Source organism: Heterocephalus glaber, unplaced genomic scaffold (genome assembly GCF_053883595.1).
Source record: "Heterocephalus glaber isolate CG9 unplaced genomic scaffold, H.glaber_assembly_v1.0 deba00001553, whole genome shotgun sequence".
In the NCBI taxonomy this organism is placed as follows: domain Eukaryota; kingdom Metazoa; phylum Chordata; class Mammalia; order Rodentia; family Bathyergidae; genus Heterocephalus; species Heterocephalus glaber.
This window is the reverse complement of record NW_028258344.1, coordinates 33,789,491-33,806,546: the sequence shown is the minus strand read 5'-3', so window position 1 is coordinate 33,806,546 and position 17,056 is coordinate 33,789,491. Positions and strand designations below refer to the sequence as shown.

Below are 17,056 nucleotides of genomic sequence, written 5' to 3'. Positions count from 1 at the left end.
GAATAGTTAAGTTACCATTTGTGTTGTCTCAACAGAGACTTGAGACATCACAGCCATCAGGATGGATTCAAAGGCCATCACACCGACAGAATTTGGGAGCATAATAGAATGTTCATTGTTTTACAAAAATGAATCTTGGAGTTTGATTTGTAATAATAGACAACCAAAATAAGGAGTTTTTTAAACCCACAAAATTAAAACAAAAACGTAATAAGAAGTTGGTGCCTGTTTTTGGCCCTCAGATTCAACTAGCATGTCTGGGAACAGTTTTTGGTTTTTGTTTTTAAGCTCCCCAGGTGACTGTAATGTGCAGGATTAAGAACCACTAAATGTGATTATATTATAGGTACAGTAGAGGGGGAAAAACTAGAATAAGATATCAGAAGATAGGCAGAGGCCATAGAATGAAGACCTGTGAAGTCCAGTGATAGAACTCTGGGCTTAATTAGCGGAGAGTTAGAGACACTAAATCAGGGGAGCTATTGATTGGAGCTGTGCTGTAAGCAATATTCATCTGGCATCTTTCTGTGCTTTTACCTTATTAACTGCAAATTTCCTTATCTGAACAGCTAAAATAGACCCTTCCCTTTGACAACTGTTCATCAAAAAAAGAAATTAAAAATCATTACAAAGAAAAGACTGGCCAAGCCATCAGGTGGATGCTGGTCATTCAAATCACTGGAATAAGGAATGCTGATCATGCACGTTTAAGTTACCAAGTTTACAGAAATAATACACTATTTGTTCTTGCTATTGTCGGGAGGATTGAATACATTTTTTTGCAACAAATACAGTTTAAGTCTGACCCTTCGAAGCCGTGTAATTTCCTAGGCCCTCAAATATAGCATTGAAAGTCCTAATATTTTTATACTAATCCCATGGTAACAAGAACAAGTAATGAAGACTTCTCTGATTAGGAGAATAATCATTAGTTATCATTCAAAACAAGGGAACTATTTGTAACACTTCAGTAAAAGCATTCCTTTTCCCTTTACTGACAATGCGGGACATTTTCTGTACCCGAGGCTCTGCTTACTTCCTTTAGTGGTCTATCAAGAAGAGATGTAAATTATTAAACAATCAACTGGTCATTATTTATTTTTATGGCTTCTTCCCTTTATAATGGAAATGCAATGTTCATGGAAGGCTTCACTAGAAATGGATGACAATTAGATTCCCATTCACAGCCAAATTCAATAGGCTCTATAAAGTGGTAACCAAACGTATTTTTGGTTTTCTTTTTATCTAGACAGCACACATTTTTGAAAACTGTTTTCACACATCGTGTTTTTCTGAAACACAGATGCTATACTGCAGTGCATAGTATCACTTGCAAACAAGAAACAGCAGAATCTAGGGAAAAAATGTATCTCCTTACCAACTTCACTGTAACGAAACCCTAAGACAAAAAAGAAAAAAGAAAAAAAATGTAATTCTAGATTCCATCTCTGAGGCTTCCTGTGATAAGACCGTGACATGAAGGCATTTGTAGCATTTCAGATGATGATGGCCATGTGGGAATACATTGTATTTCAATCCATCTCTGCCTCACAGAGGAACTATTGTCTAAACCATTTCAGACAGCCAGGAGTCTATTTTATTTATACTTTAAATTCTAAGGAGGGCTATCCTTTTGAGCAATGACTCAGAACCATCTCAGCCAGGTTAATGGACATTTCTGTTGCTTTGGCAACCTAGGATCCAAAGCCTCTTTCTTTCTGGGGCCCTGTCCCCATGATGTGTCATAATTAAGAGGGAGGATTCACCTCTTTCAGGTAAGAATATGATCCCTGTCCCAGTCCTCGGTAGCTAGAATAGAGACTAAAATTTAGGCTCGGCCAATGTGATATTTCACTTGGGACTCTGAATCCATGTCAAAGGGCAGGAAGGGAAGTTTATTAATGGTAATGGGCACACACAAGGGAATGTCCAAAGGCACAACTTGTCCAGTTTGATAAAAGAACTTTGATTTCAGTAGCCCTGTCCTCCAAGCAATTCTTCCTGAGAAAGATAGTAACCTTCCAAAACTTTATTTTCTCATTCATTTTTCTTGGTTGGCTGTTGACACTTGAACTCTTACTAAAGAGTTCAGTCTAAATTTCTCCTGCTAAAGTGGGCCATGTGTTGTGTCATGGAAAAAACTGGATAAAAAAATCGATTCTCTCCAAACATTTGTTGAATGTCTGCTTCCTTCTAGGCAACTGCCAGACATCACTGGGGAAATGATGAAAAGTCTGATCCTTGGCAGAACATACATAACTTAAAAAGATATCATTTTAATAGATAATTTTAATCCAGCAAGACAAGACTAACGCCAGAGGTTTGTAGTGAGTGCTATAGGAGGCCAGAAAAGGGGACTTCTACCCCAGTAGTGCCTGTTCCGCATGACCATTTATGTTACTGCCAATGGCAAAATTAGGACTCTGGAGTAGGAAGTCCAATGGATCAAAATTATTAACTAATAATGGCCATTTTTCTATAAGCTATTTTATCCTGAGGATGAAATATTTCTGTTATGCCATTGTGTAAGTAAAATAAACTTCACATCTATTGGTTTACTTAGAGGTTTTCCATCTTGAAATAACAAGGAATCTTAAGCACCCAGTATCCTCCAGAACACCTTCTGTTGCTATAGTTAATGTGCCCCACCTTCTTCTTTCTAAAGGAAAAACTTATCTGTAGAATTAAGGATGAAATATTAAGAGCAAAGGACTTGGTAAACATTAGGCACAAAGAAAGTGCTCTCCAAAGTTAGCCATTGTCAATTCCACTAGCACCATGTTGGCAACCATGTTGTGTAGACCTGAGAGACTTCACAAGGGGTTCAGGACAGGGTCATCATACAGCAGTCAGTGAAATAAGTCTTTGTTACTCTGACATTGCTCCCTGTGACCCTGGGTACCTTTGACTTCTACCTCTTTCTTGAAACTGTTATCCTGGCTTGTTGATCATATTTCTCCTTTTCTTTAGTCTTCTTCTGGAATCTTTGCATTCTTCTAGCCTTTTCAATGCTATTTTGGCTAAATTTTGTTGCTCATTCACCTTTTCCCCTTTCTGGCTCCCATTCTTGCTCTTTCTCTTTCCATGTGCTAATATCCAGACCCATGATTGTCACATGATAACTACATTGATTCATATTCAGCCTGACTAGTACACATCCCCTCATGGATGTCCCTTAGACATTTCAAACTGAGTATGTCTAAAATTAAATTCATCATTTTCTTCTCATTATTCTATGTTCCATATTTTGTTGGAGAATGTCACACCTTACCAATTCAACTGAAAGAGAAGCCCAGGGATAATCTTAGACTCCTCTTACTTCCCTCTCTTTGCCTTTACCCTATCATCACCCCTCTCCAATCAGCTGCCAGGGTTATCTTTGGCATCCACCTTCTCTCCATCTCTACTGCCACCATATGAGATCAAAATCTGTCATCCCTCACCAGGAACAGTGCCCTAGCTTCCTGCCTAGTTTCCCTGCCACCAATCTGGCCTTCTAAACCATGCTTCACACATTCCACAGAGGCTTTTAAAATGTACATCTAAGCATAGCACACACCTGCTTAAAATCCCTCAGATGCTCACTGGAGCCTGCAAAATAAAATCACCTTTGCTGCATCATCTCTTGCCATTCTTCCCTGCCTCAACATTCTGGCCTAACAGAATCACTGGAGTGGAATGGACTGGTAAAGCTGACAAATTATGATATCCAAATGGCCTGGGCTTAAATCCCAGCCTGGCTTCTTATTATCTTTGGATAATTCCAAGGCATGCCATTTAGCTTCTATTTTCCTCAACTCAGATAAAAATAAGAAGGGTTCCTACTATATGGGGTTTTTAGATGAAGATTCAGTTAAATAACACATGTAAGACACTTAGCACAGTACCTTGCACAAAAGTAATGGCACAAAATTGTATTATTTATCATTATGTGCAGGTCCCTAAATATGCATTTCTCCGCCACCCTCCTGGGCTACTGCCCTCTGTATTATTTAAAATGCATGTCTTCCTTAATTAGCCTGCGCATCATTTAGTTGCCTTTTAGGGAACAGCTCAGACATCATTTCCTCTCTAGAAGAATCTCCTACCCCTACCACTCCCACCACTCACCAGGGCCTAATTGATTTCTCCTCTTCTCTGTTTCCATCACATGCTCTGCATACCCCTTTCATGTCCTTTATCACACTCAAGAAAACTCAGATTTAGTATCCTCCCTGCCTGCCTGAACTATGAGATGCTAGAGAGTAGAAATTCTGTTTTTCATCCATATCTCGTGCTTGGTAAATTGCTAGGCACAGGATAGACATGCAGTGAGGAATAAATGAACAAAAGATGGAAAGATTAAATAAGTCTTATTCTGAATATAGGCATCAGAGTTAAAGAATGATGCCGGCATGAAGTCTGAGCAAGTTACTTAATCCATCTGAGCTTTAACTCTTATCTTTAAAGACTGTATTATAATAATAGTCATTTCATAGGGTTTTTGTGGGATTAATAAGAATAGAAATAGATTTGTATTTTGTGGGCAGACCAAACTTATTGTGTCTCCTGCTGCCTTTGTGAGATTGTGAATAAATCAGTAAACAGTGCACAGTAGGGTCATTATTAAGTGGGCAACATTGTTCACTTTACTCACCTCAAGGAGGTGTAAAGAGAAGCAGATGCATGACACTGTGAGCTCCGTGATGTGCCCACTCCTCACCTTGGCAAGCAGTGTCTTTTACATGCCTCCAGCTATGGAGAGGGTAACCACAACCAGTCCAGCTTCTCCTGTTTAGTATTTCCCCCGTGGACTGTTCCTTTATGTATGAAAAGAGGCTTCTATCATGCACTTCACATTTGCTTTTAAAAGTGCAAATTAGCTTCTAATTAAGGAATATAGAAGAATAGGCTGACCACTTTCTAAAACACAACCTTCCCCAAAGTTGAAAAATATATTACCTAGTTAAGTGAGATAAGATTATTTAAAAGAATATTTTTTCTAAAGTGATTTTTTTATTAAGCTACTTTTCAATGCACAAGATTTGGAAAACATTTTTTTTCTTTTTTTGGTACCAGGAATCGAACTTGGGTCCTTGCGCTTGCGCAGCAGGAGGTGAAACCACTGAGTTAAATCCCCGGCCCTAAGCATCATGTATCTTTGTCCATACATTTGACTACTTCTTTTTTTTTTTTTTTTTTAGGGTGGTGGGGATCAAACTCGGGACTTTGCACTTGTGAAGCAGGCGCCAGAACTACTGAACTAAATCCCTGGCCCTGGAAAACATATTTTAATCAAACAACGATTCTCCTAGAAAACAACAACATGGCCTTTTACAATATTTTTTATGAAGAAAACTAATCCTTTTGGATCACAACACATACTAGAGGTATGGGAGATTCAATCCTGTATGAATATTATATAAAATATAATATTTTATTTACATCTCATGGAAAGTTATGGAAAGTGTCTAATTTTCAAAAGCAATTGGCAAACTAAATTACACTTGGGAAAATTCTCAGAGCTTAAGAACAGCAGTGACTTCCTCTTTCCAATTTCCTTCTCAGCTTCACATTTGCTTGATAGAAAAAATGGAAAGAGAAAGTTTTGATTTAAAGGCATATCAGTTTTTAAATTGGCAATATTACTAACTTCAAAAAGAAAAACTGATAAGAACTTGTGACAGTCTGCCTTACTAGCCTTACTTGACGCATAATTTCTGGGAAATTGGGCTTTAAAATTCTTTTAAATCAACCTCTCATCTTCCAATGGGCAAAATTGCTTTAATTTAAAAGAATTCTCTAACTTCAATGGGTTCTCTTTCATTTTTGCTATTAGAAGTCATTGTATCAGTCAGTTCAGACTGTCATAACAAAATATCACCAATTGGGCAGCCTGAACAACAAAACTGCATTTTCTCACAGTTCTGGAGGCTGAAAGTCTCAAATCAGGTGCCGGCTGATTTGGCTCCTGATGGGAGCTGTCTTCCTGCTTCAGAGGTAGTCACTGTCTTGCTGTGTCCTCACGTGGCCCTTCCCCTGTGTGCATGCAGAAAGAAAATTCATCTGTGTCCCTTTCTCTACTTAGAAAGACCTATCATATTACCCTTATGACCCCTATGAAACTTGATTACTGCCATAGGTTCTATCTCCAAATACGGTAAAATTTGGGGCTGAAGTTTCAACATGTAAATGGAAGATGCAACTCAATCTATAATGGCCATCATAAGACAGAGACAGAGAAAGGCAGAGGCAGAGGCAGAGAAAAACAAACCAGATAGTGCAAAGTCTCTTCCACTTTTGAATTGTATGACCATAGATAAGCCATTTAGCTTATCTCTGCCTCAGTTTCTTCACCTGAAAATAGCAGTGCTAAGAGCACAATGGAGAACTGTGAGGATTAAATGAGGTGTCTCATGTATGGTTCATTACCATTAATTTATGTAATAAGCAATTTCAAAAAATCTCTGTAGTTCCCTGTGAATATGAGCAAGTGAACAGGACATGCTTTGATGGAACATTTTAATCTTTCTTTTAAAAGAACAATGGAAATCATCCTTGACTCCCTTTGCTCCTCACAAATCTAGTTATTTTCCAAGTCCTAGGAATTCTAACACATAAATAGTTCTGAAACACTGAACCCTCCATCTGTCTGTATTTATGCCCCAATTCACCCCTGGAGAACCTCACTGATAGAACTACTGCCTCTTTCTGGTACACCTAACCTCTAATTTAATTTCCTTTTCCTGTCAGAGCACTGATCTTGATATCATATGATCTCATTTTTACCTCTGTTCACTGTTTATGTTCAGTGGCTATCATTCCACCCCAAAAATAAGTTCAAATGTCCTTTTGTGTTGCTCTCAAGACCTGGTGAAATCCAACTTCATGCCCATCTCCCCAGAGCCCATCTCTAGACACACACTTTTACACACATATGCACACAGGCATATACCTACTTACCTTCACATGCACACACATGCACTCAGAAATGCTTTCTTCTGTGTCTTACCTCCTTGATTTTCATCTCCAAAGCTATTCATTCTTTAGGTTTAACATTACAACTCATTCCTGGGAAGCATTGGCTGCCTTTTCTTGACTCCCTGTTTTTCCTATCAAAACACTTGAACTAGACCAACTATCTGCTGTTATACCTGTGGACTGTAAATGCAATAAATCCAGAGGTTGGTTTACCTTTCTCTCTTTCCACTGTACAATAAGCACCTAATGCAATGTAATATTGTTGAACAAAAATCTGTTATATAACAAATTGCCAGTTTTCATTCTGTTCTCTTAAAATTTAAAATTCAGCAAGTTTTAGGAACTCAGTATCTCATATAAAAAAGGAATATTTAAATTAGATGAATTATATACTAACTTTTTTTTTCCATGGGAACAATGCATGAGGAAAATCTTGTAAAATAAATGTTGCCATGTACCATTAATCATTTTTCTGTAGGCTTAAATGTAGTAAGCTATTGAACTTTGCTTTTGGAGATAGTTATGAATTTAATGTTGGTTTTAGCAAGGTGAAAAGTATTAAAGGTGAATGCTATGTAGTTTGGATGTAGTGTGTTCCTGCCAAAAGTCATGTTGAAATTTAATTGCAAGGGAGGTAGCGTTAAGAGGCGGTTAGACTTTTAAGAAATAAGTAGGCAGGGCCGAGGATTTAGCTCAGTGCTTCTGCCACCTGCCTCGCAAGCACAAGGACTCGAGTTCAATCCCCAGTACCAACAAAACAAAACAAAACAAAACAAAAAAAGAAGTAAGTAGGCCATGGGGACTCCACTCTTACTAAGAGATTAATGTAGTTGTCTAAGGAATGGGTTAGAGAACTACGGCTCAACTTGTACCCCTCTTTCTCAGTATCTCACATTATTAAGATGACCATTATAGACCAGGTTGCATCCTCCATTTATATGTTGAAGCTTCAACCCCCAATTTTGCTGTGTTTGGACATAGAACCTATGAAGTAATCAAGGTCTAATGGGGTCATAAGAATGGGCACCTAATCTGATAGGGCTGGTGTGCTTATAAATAGAGGAAAGGACACAGAAAGCTTTCTGCATGAATGCATGCAGAGGAAGGGCCATGTTAAGGATTCAGCAACTATCATCCAGTGACAATCTACAAAGCAGAAAGACAGCTTTCACCATGAAGCAAATTAACCAGCACCTTGGCTTGAGACTAGATTCATTCTCATGGGAATGGCATAGCTGTTACCAGCGGGGGTCCTAGTATCTTCCCTGGGTCCCTTTTGCACATATCTGTCTCTTGTGCATGGACCTGCTTGCCCTTCAGCCTTTTGCCAAGAGTTAAAGTAGCATAATGCCCCCACCAGAAGCTGAGGAGTTGCTGGTGCCTTCCCACCCTCAGAGCCATGAGGCCAAATAAGTGTTTTCTTCCTGAATGTATTACCCAGACTCAAATATTTTGTAATAGAGACAAAATGAATTAAGGGAAGAAGATGAGTTTATTTCACAGCCTATCATTTTCTGCATCAAAATGCAATTAGCATCCAGTTCATGGGAGGAGGATAAATTCACTCAACCTTTGGAGAAGGTAGTGAGGCAGTCTGTGTTAATGTTTACACCTTTTGACCTGGTAGTCTTATTGCTTGCACTGCTCTCTAAGACTATGCAGACATCTTCATGAAGATGATGTCTTAGTCCAGACTGTCTAGAAAATGGAGTCTGGGGCAAAGTTTGCATGGTCAAGTTGGGAAATACATTTCCAGAGGAACAAAAGTAATGGAAAAAGGAAAAGAATAATAACAATACTTATCCAGGTGGCCACAGTTTTGCAAGAAAATACAGCTGGTCGCTGGGTTGTGCCAGATATTTTTTTAGTACACTCTGTGAATGTACTGCAACTGGGGACCCTCCTGGGGTGGGGAAGGAGGGGAGAAAATTAATCAGTCATGTCCTTTCCATCCCTGGTCTCCTTCCATCCAATTTTCCATGTATTAAGTTCACTTGTACTTCCAGTGTGTGTTACTTGGTTAATTACTGAGGCAGCCTAAGAAAGCCTGGTGAACTCTTTCACAACATAGCCCCCAGGTCTCTGCTCTATGTGATTTCAGAAGTGAGGTGGTATTGGGCAGAAGAATCTATAAGGACCCCTTTAATATGACTTGGACTGTAGCTGCCCTGCCAAGCTGTCCCCACCTGACCCTTGGCACTGGAGTAGTCTGGGATGGCCCTCATGGCAAGGAAACTGGGCAGTGCAAAGGCAGCCATTGCCTTCCACTGAGCGCCACTTGACAAGAAGCTGAGTGTATGGCAGGCAGAGGGAGCCAGGAAAATCTGGGAAATAATATAGACTGGATTCAGTACAGATACATACTATACATTCATTGTAACATGGTTTATGAGTCCAATATTTTATATAACTTCAATTTTTAAATTAATTTTGTTGTTACATTTTGGGTATACAATATGCTGACATTCATTATTGGGAATTTGTACCTTTACATAAAATATCTTGGATCTTATTTTTTCTCACATTCCCCTGCCCTCCCTTCAACACCTCCACCCCTCCCTATTTACAAAGACTTTGTTTCCATTTTTTCCTTTTCTCATATTAATTCCATTCCCTTCTTTCCTTTCCCCTACCCCTCCCACATCTCCTTCCCCTTTGGACCTTTTCTTCCTATTTTACATTATCTATTATACATTTTGATCCTTATTTACACTTTCAGTTTCTCACACAAAATTTTTGTAGACAGGGAATTGGTTTGATAAATTCTGATATAGTTAAAACTGCATTAAAATCAATATTTTCAGCATGACATAATGTGTGCCATTATGTAAACAGAATTTGACTGACTGTGTGTGTATGTGCATGTGCGTGTGCATGTAAGCCTATAGAAATATCAGTAGGAGGATTTCCATCAAATATTAGTGCCTATTTTATAGACTGTAACATTTCACATGATTTCCTAGTATTTCTATATTTAAAAATTACAATGAATGTGTATTATTTTATAAGCTGAAGTATTAGAAAGTTATTTATATTTTTACACATCTCACATATTTAAATAACAATGTCGTTGTACTCATTATAAAAACACAAGAAAATTTTCCTTTCTGGGGCTGCCATCCTCTGGTAGGTCCACTGTGGCTCTAAACTCAGAAGGTCTGATATGTGTATCAATAATCTATAACATTCCCTATGGTATTATAATCAGACATGAGTTCACTTAATGAAGAGTTTGCTCTGAAGCAACAGGGCTGGAGCATAGATATGGTCAAAGTCTACTGTCTATGGACTTTTACAAATATGACCCATAATGCCATCTATTTTGGCTGTGTTCCAAATTGCAGAGTATGTATTCCTCATACTAGCCCTGTTCCTTCCTTTTTTACACTTTGCCATTCCACCCCTTCTCTAGTATATACAATAGTCTGCTCTCCACTGCATCATATTTCCACTTGAAGGGCTTAATGTCATCATTCAAGTCCCAACTCACATGTCCCTCTCCTGTAAAAAATTCCTCAGATCCAACCACTTTGCAGTTTACTTTATTAAAATTCAAATTTCTTCTTCAGTATCTTAGCAGAACTCATACTATTAAATATTTTCAATACTCCAATAGAAAATTTTAATTTTCTTACAGAAAGCATGAATATTATATATGAAATTCTTCTAAATGTACAGATTTATTATTATGACAAGAACAAATTATGCTGGAAAATAATATTCAGTTGTTAAAAGAGACAGTGATATAATAAAAGTGTATTCTATAGCACTGAAGTTGGAGAAATGAAATGTCACAGTAGTTTTGAAGATTCTGAATTCTGGGGCCAGGGATTTAGCTCAGTGGCTCTGCTGCCTGCCTCTCAAGTGCAAGGTCCCAAGTTTGATCCCCAATACCAAAAAAAAAAAAAAAAAAAATTCTGAATTCTGAAGCCAACTCTGGCTTCAAAATATTACCAGGTCTTGTGTTGGTCAACTTTCTGTCACTAACAAATTCCTGAAATAATCAATTTAAAAGGAGAAGAGGTTTATTATTGGTTCATAGATTTAGAGAGGGTTTCAGTCCATAGTCACTTGTCCCCATTGCCTTTGGACCTATGTCAGCATGGTCCATCATGGAAGAAGCACAAGGTGGAGGAACTGCTTACCTCATGTCAGCTAAGAAGCATAGACAAGGGAAAAGAAAGGAACTAAGTCCCAGTATCCTCTTCAAGAGTGCACCCCCAATATCAATTATACATTTTAATCCTTATTTACACTTTTAGCTTTTCACGCCAGAGAAACTATTTGGTATTTACACGTGTGTCCTATTTATTTCACTTAAGAATATGGCCTCAATATGGATCCACTTAGCTATAAATGTCCCTAGTTTCTTGTTCCTTATGGCTAATACTCCATTTTATATATAAAAAAAATCTTCTTTATCCAGTCTCCAGTTGATGGGCAAATGGGCTGTTTCCAAACAGCCCAAACTGTGCCGCTATAAACATGGGTGTGCATATATCACTGTGGTATGACTCTTTTAATTATTTTGGGAAGATACCTAGCAGAGGAATAGCTGCATCAAATGAGAGTTCTAATCCTAGTTGTTTGAAGTATCTCCATATTGATTTCCACAGTGGTCGCACCAGTTCTGCACTCCCACCAACAACAGAGAAGGGTTCCTTTCTCCCCACACCCCTGCCAGCATTTGTTATTGGTTGATTTCATGATAGCAGCCATTCTTTCTGGGGTGAGGTGAAATCTCAGTGTTGTTTGCATCTCCATCTCTGGAATGACCAGTGATGTGTATAATTGATATTGTGAAATAGGAAGAAAATGTCTAAAGGAGTAGGGGAAGTGGGAGGGATAGGGGAAAGGAAAGAAGGGAAAAGAAAAAATATGAGAAAAGGAAAAACATGGAAACAAAGTCTTTGTAAATATGGAAGGGTGGAAGGGGTGAAGGGAGGTCAGGGGAATGGGGAAAAAAGAAGAACCAAGATACATCGTGTAAAAGTACAAGATCCCAATGATGAATGTAACAGTATTGTATACCTAAAATGTACCAATAAACTTAATGGAAAAAAAGAAGAGTCCACCCCCAGTGACCTAACCTTCTCCCACATGACCTACCTACCTCTTAAAAGTTCACCAACTCACAATAGCACCACTGGCTGGGGACCAAGCCTTTAGCACGTGGGCCTTTCAGGGAAGCTCAAGATCCAGTTGATAGCTGTTTTAAAGCACAGAGAGCATAGTATACTCCATTGTACTCCTCCCAGGGGCAAGGCCACTTCCTGCCAATGAAGATTGAGTGGTAGTGAGGGGCAGGTGAGATGGGCTGGAATACCTCCAGTAGGAGTACAGGTGTCCAGGAAACATGAGGCAGCTCATATCAGATGGGAGGAGCCCATGTCAATGTGAGGTATAATTACAGTGGGAGAGCACTTTTTCCAACATGCCAGTTGAGTAAAGCAGCAATCAGCATATGTCGAAGTATGTACTCAGTAGTGATAAAAATAATTGTTTATATTTCCAGAAAGGTCATTGTGTTAGGGACTATTCAGAGCAAATGTAGGTGTCAGAATTCATGAGCCATTTACCCACTCTGAGTTAAGTAATTATATTATCCCTATTTTATTCACAAAACAGTTGAGCCTCCAAAATTTAGATAATCTCCAATTTCTATAGCTTGCAAAAGGTTTGATCTCAGACAGATAACTCTGTTGCCACAGGGAGTAGGTCATCTTTGCTGGATTTAGTATAGACTGCTGGTTTTGCCAAGCTTCTAAGCACCATCTGAGAAGTACTAGAACTGGATCTAGGTTTCCTGGCTATTGGAAGAGTTCTCCATGTTGACAAATTCTCCTGCATCCAGCTTTCTGTTCACAGTTGGTGCCCTCAGAAGTGCTCTTAGGCACACTCGCATTATTCTTGCTGGTATTCATGTGGCCTCCCCAGCCAGCCCTAATGAGATTTGACCATAATACTGCTTCAGTAGCCAGTCATTGGTTATGTGGAGCCCAGGGTAGAAGACAGTTCCTATCAGTCAGAGACAATCCTCTGTTGGAAGGATGCAGATTTCAATGACATCTGCCAACTTCCAAAGCAGCTGGGGAACTGGTGCAAGCCAGGTAAAGGGGACCTGGGTAGGACCTCAAGGACATGAACCTTTTTCCTGAATATAGTACTGCACCTGGATTTTTATCCTGAGTCCAAAATGTAATAACTTCTCCAGAGAAACTAAGATACACTGCTTCCCTCTTTCTATATACCAGGGCTCTGGCATACTAAAACCAAATGTACAGCCTGTAGTCCTGCTCTTTAAGGAAGTGAGATGTTAGAATAGCTAGGAATGAAGCAGTTTAGGTAGGAATCAAAATATTCAGAACAGTGGGTGTGCTTCTTACTTATTATGTAAGGTTGGAAAAATCACCATCTGACTCCTGTGGGAAGTTGCAAAGAACATTGTTTATCAAGACAACATGGAATATTCTAGGGAGGTGAGTATATAATCATTGACAGGGGTGATTGTACTCTGTAAGTTGATAGTAGAAGATACTGTTCCAGAAGTGGGGACTTCACAGGTGACAGGGAAGATGGATCTTAGAAGAAAATTCAGGCCATTGCCTCAAGGATAAGTTGGATTTAATTACTGTCAAGGGCAAAAAGGTCAGAGTGGTGGCCAGAGGTGTCTGACCTTCAAGGATTCATGGAGATGACTCATATGACATAGTATTCTCAGAGGTGAGATGTATGAATAGTCAAAAGTAGACACACATACACACCAGATGCCCTGAGTGGAAATGCATAATCTTTTGCCCATTTATCAGAACCCAGTAATTAAAGAGAAGCTAGATCCTCTTATACAAAGAACCCCACAATACCAGAGCAAGTAATAATCTTACTATAGCAATTAATAATCCCAGTTTTTCCCCAAAGGGACCAACAGACATTTATGGCATAATTGCATAGTGTGAAGACTCAGTCTTTTGAAAGTTATTTGACATAAACTCAGAACTGACACTAACACTTGGAGACTCTAAGTGCCATCATGAGCCCCTTGCCTGGCATAACAAAAGCAGTAGATGGAGGTCAGATAATAAACATAATTGCACAGATATCACATAGTTGGTCCAACAGTCCACAAACCCATCCAGTGGTCATTTCCTTAATCCCAAGGGTAAAATAAGAAGACACACTTTTTTTTTTGCTGGCATACTCTTCATATTTGTTCCATGGTCTGTGGAAGAACTACTGCAGCAGAAAAGACCAAACAGAATTCTTATAAACTTTCTCTGTAAAGCCACAATAATGAAGCAGAAGCACTACTGTACCATGGATACATTTGCCAAAGCAATAGGCCACCCACTATTACTAGAGGGTCTATATCTCTTTTAGCAATGAAGCACTTTGGGAACAAATGGTATTTGGCTAAATCTGTAGTGTGCACTGATCCACCATAATCTATTCAGTTCTTTCAGGCACCAACTTAATGAATTATATGGGAGTATGATGAAGTCCACCACTTTTAAATCTTTGAGAGTGTCTCTAATCCCTGCCACTTCACTCATGATTCAGCAGAATGAGGAATAGTTGTAGAAATGGGTAGTGTGAGTTTTGGTTGTGTCTTTGGGCCCAATAGCAATAGCAGTGTGTGTTAGTTTGTCTCACTAACCTACTTGTGAATTAACCCAGAAATTGTGACTAAACTGCAGCCAGAAGAAGCTGTAAGTATTTTCAGAAAACAATGAAAGAAGCAAGCAAATTTGAGAGGTGCAAGGAGGGCCACAGCTCCTGTTGGTACTCTGCTCAGATGCCCTTTACCAGACCAGTGCACTTGTGCCCCAGGTACTGCAAGTGTCGGCTGCTTACAAACTCTGTTAATACAAGCCAACTCCACTAGAGAGATCCCAGTTATGGACCTGATCCTTCATTGAAGGTGGCTCATACCAAAGTACTGCATGTAATAACCTACCCCCTTGTCTATGGAAGGTGATCAGAAGTTCAGTTAAGTTCTACTTAAACCACAATTCCATCCCCTGTGTTATCCTGAGTTTCTCACTCCCTGCCTGTTTTCTCCTGAGAGCATTCCTTCTATAAATTATTTGCACAAATGTCCTCTTTCACATTTTACATCTGGGGAACCCATCTAAGATAAAGTACATGCCTAATTTTCAACAAAGTGTTAGTACTTTGATGGTACACTTTCAGATAATTGCATCCAAACCTCTGATTCTTGGGCTAAGGTTGCTTAATTCTTTTCAGACTCTAGTTACAGTGATGGTCAACTAGAACTGGGATGAAAATGAACAGGGAGATGTGGCACTGGGAAGTGTAATTAGCTATGAGGAGAACAGAAGTACAAACACTGGGGGGCTGCACTACAAGTTCAAGGCAATCAGTGTTCTCCAGTCAAGCTAGAAATAAACTCTTCAGATCAGAAAATGTGAGCAGAAAGAAGAAGCCTCTGCTTTTGGGAAAACTTCCCTCAGGAGACCAATTTTATATTTAGGACCAACAAGTCAAGAGAGATTTGTTGTCTTTTCCAAAGACAACATCCCACCTGCATACAGTCCACGGCATTTAGCCAGGCAGAGAATGTCTCATGTCCTAGGGACATCAGCCTTGTGGTTATAGAGTTCTGGTAATGACACTAAATAAACATTTGCTCAGTGCATGAATGAATCTTAATATCCTCAGTGTCAGCTTGTGTGTATCTGAAGTGCTTAGAGCCTGCTTATCACCATATATAATATTCATAAAGCATTTTGAACCCCATGACAGAGGATCTTTGCAGATGGAATACTGTTATCTGTCTCTAAAGGATATAGTGAAGATTAATTAGTTAATTTCATAATATGCTTTCAGGGATGAAAATTGCTTTGTAAAAACTAATTATCAATTTCACACTGTGTGGATGACTTAAATTCATACCCTGAAGTTGAATGGAACTTTTGAAAAATTGCTACAAGAAATATTCATTGGAAGTGATATACCATTTCTTCCTCACACCACTTCAGATTATTTTGTAGTTCAAAATGTAGGTTGTGGGGATCAGATCACAGAAGCAGCTGAGTCTGTGTAGTCAGGGAATTAGCACTAACTACTTCTCATTTTGGCTTCATTCAACAATGCAGAAATAGGCTATTATCATTTAAAATACATTAAATGTAGAAGAGTTTATAACCTTAGTCTACTGTATATCAACTAGGAGTCTGGTAAAATCAGCAAAACTCTGGACCACAGTTTTCAAATGTTTGTTAAATAATAGGGCATGGCTCATAGAACTAAATAATACAATGCAGATATGGATGTAGCAAAGCACCTGACACATTTTGGTACTCAGTAATTGCTAGTGTAAGTGCTAAATTAAACAAACATCATTGAAGTATGTGACCAGAAGCCTTTGCATTTGCCTTCCACTATCTCTTCAAAAATTATTCATAGGGGCTATTTTTACTGTGCCATTGCATTAAAACTCCTGGGAGACTTCATAATTTTTTAGCTCATTCTCAGGTCACTTATGTCACAGTAAAGTCTCAAAGTAGCAATTATAATGGACATTTCTGTAGCAATGAATTTAGAGAAAAATCCTCCTTCCCAGTGAGAACATAATGGTAGGAACCTAGTTCCTGAGTTATGGAATTTTGACCCTGCAGGCATGGCATGGCCACCTAGGTACGTCTCCCTCAGAAATATGAAATCTTTCCCCAATGCTTGGAATATGACCCTCCTATGTAGAGAAGAACTTTCTAGGCATGGAAACTAGCATGCTGTCATGGAGCTGTCCTCCATATATGGACTCTGCTCCTTCAAGCATGAATTCTTTCTTTTCAAATACAGAATCTGGCTGTCCAGACTTGGAAAGAACTCCATACTCACTGCAGTCATATAACCTATCTTTGTACTAGCAGGTATAAAGCCTAGTCTTCAAGGCATATAATGCAGTGTTTTGGTTTGTCCCCCAAAGGTTGTGTTGGAAGCCTAGTCTCCTGTATGGTAATATTTAGAGGTAATGGGACCTTTAAGAGGTGGAACCTAGTTGGGAAGTCACTGGAGGTACGGACCTTGGAAGGGATTAAGAGAGTTTTCATGGGACCCTGAGTTCTGAAGAGAG

The 17,056-nt window shown here is 39.0% G+C and overlaps 1 protein-coding gene across 6 annotated transcripts in view; it reads right to left on the bottom strand.

Moving 5' to 3' along the window:
- Positions 1-17,056, bottom strand: part of Necab1 (N-terminal EF-hand calcium binding protein 1) — a 272,176-nt gene that overhangs the window by 185,725 nt on the left and 69,395 nt on the right. The window lies entirely within an intron of this gene.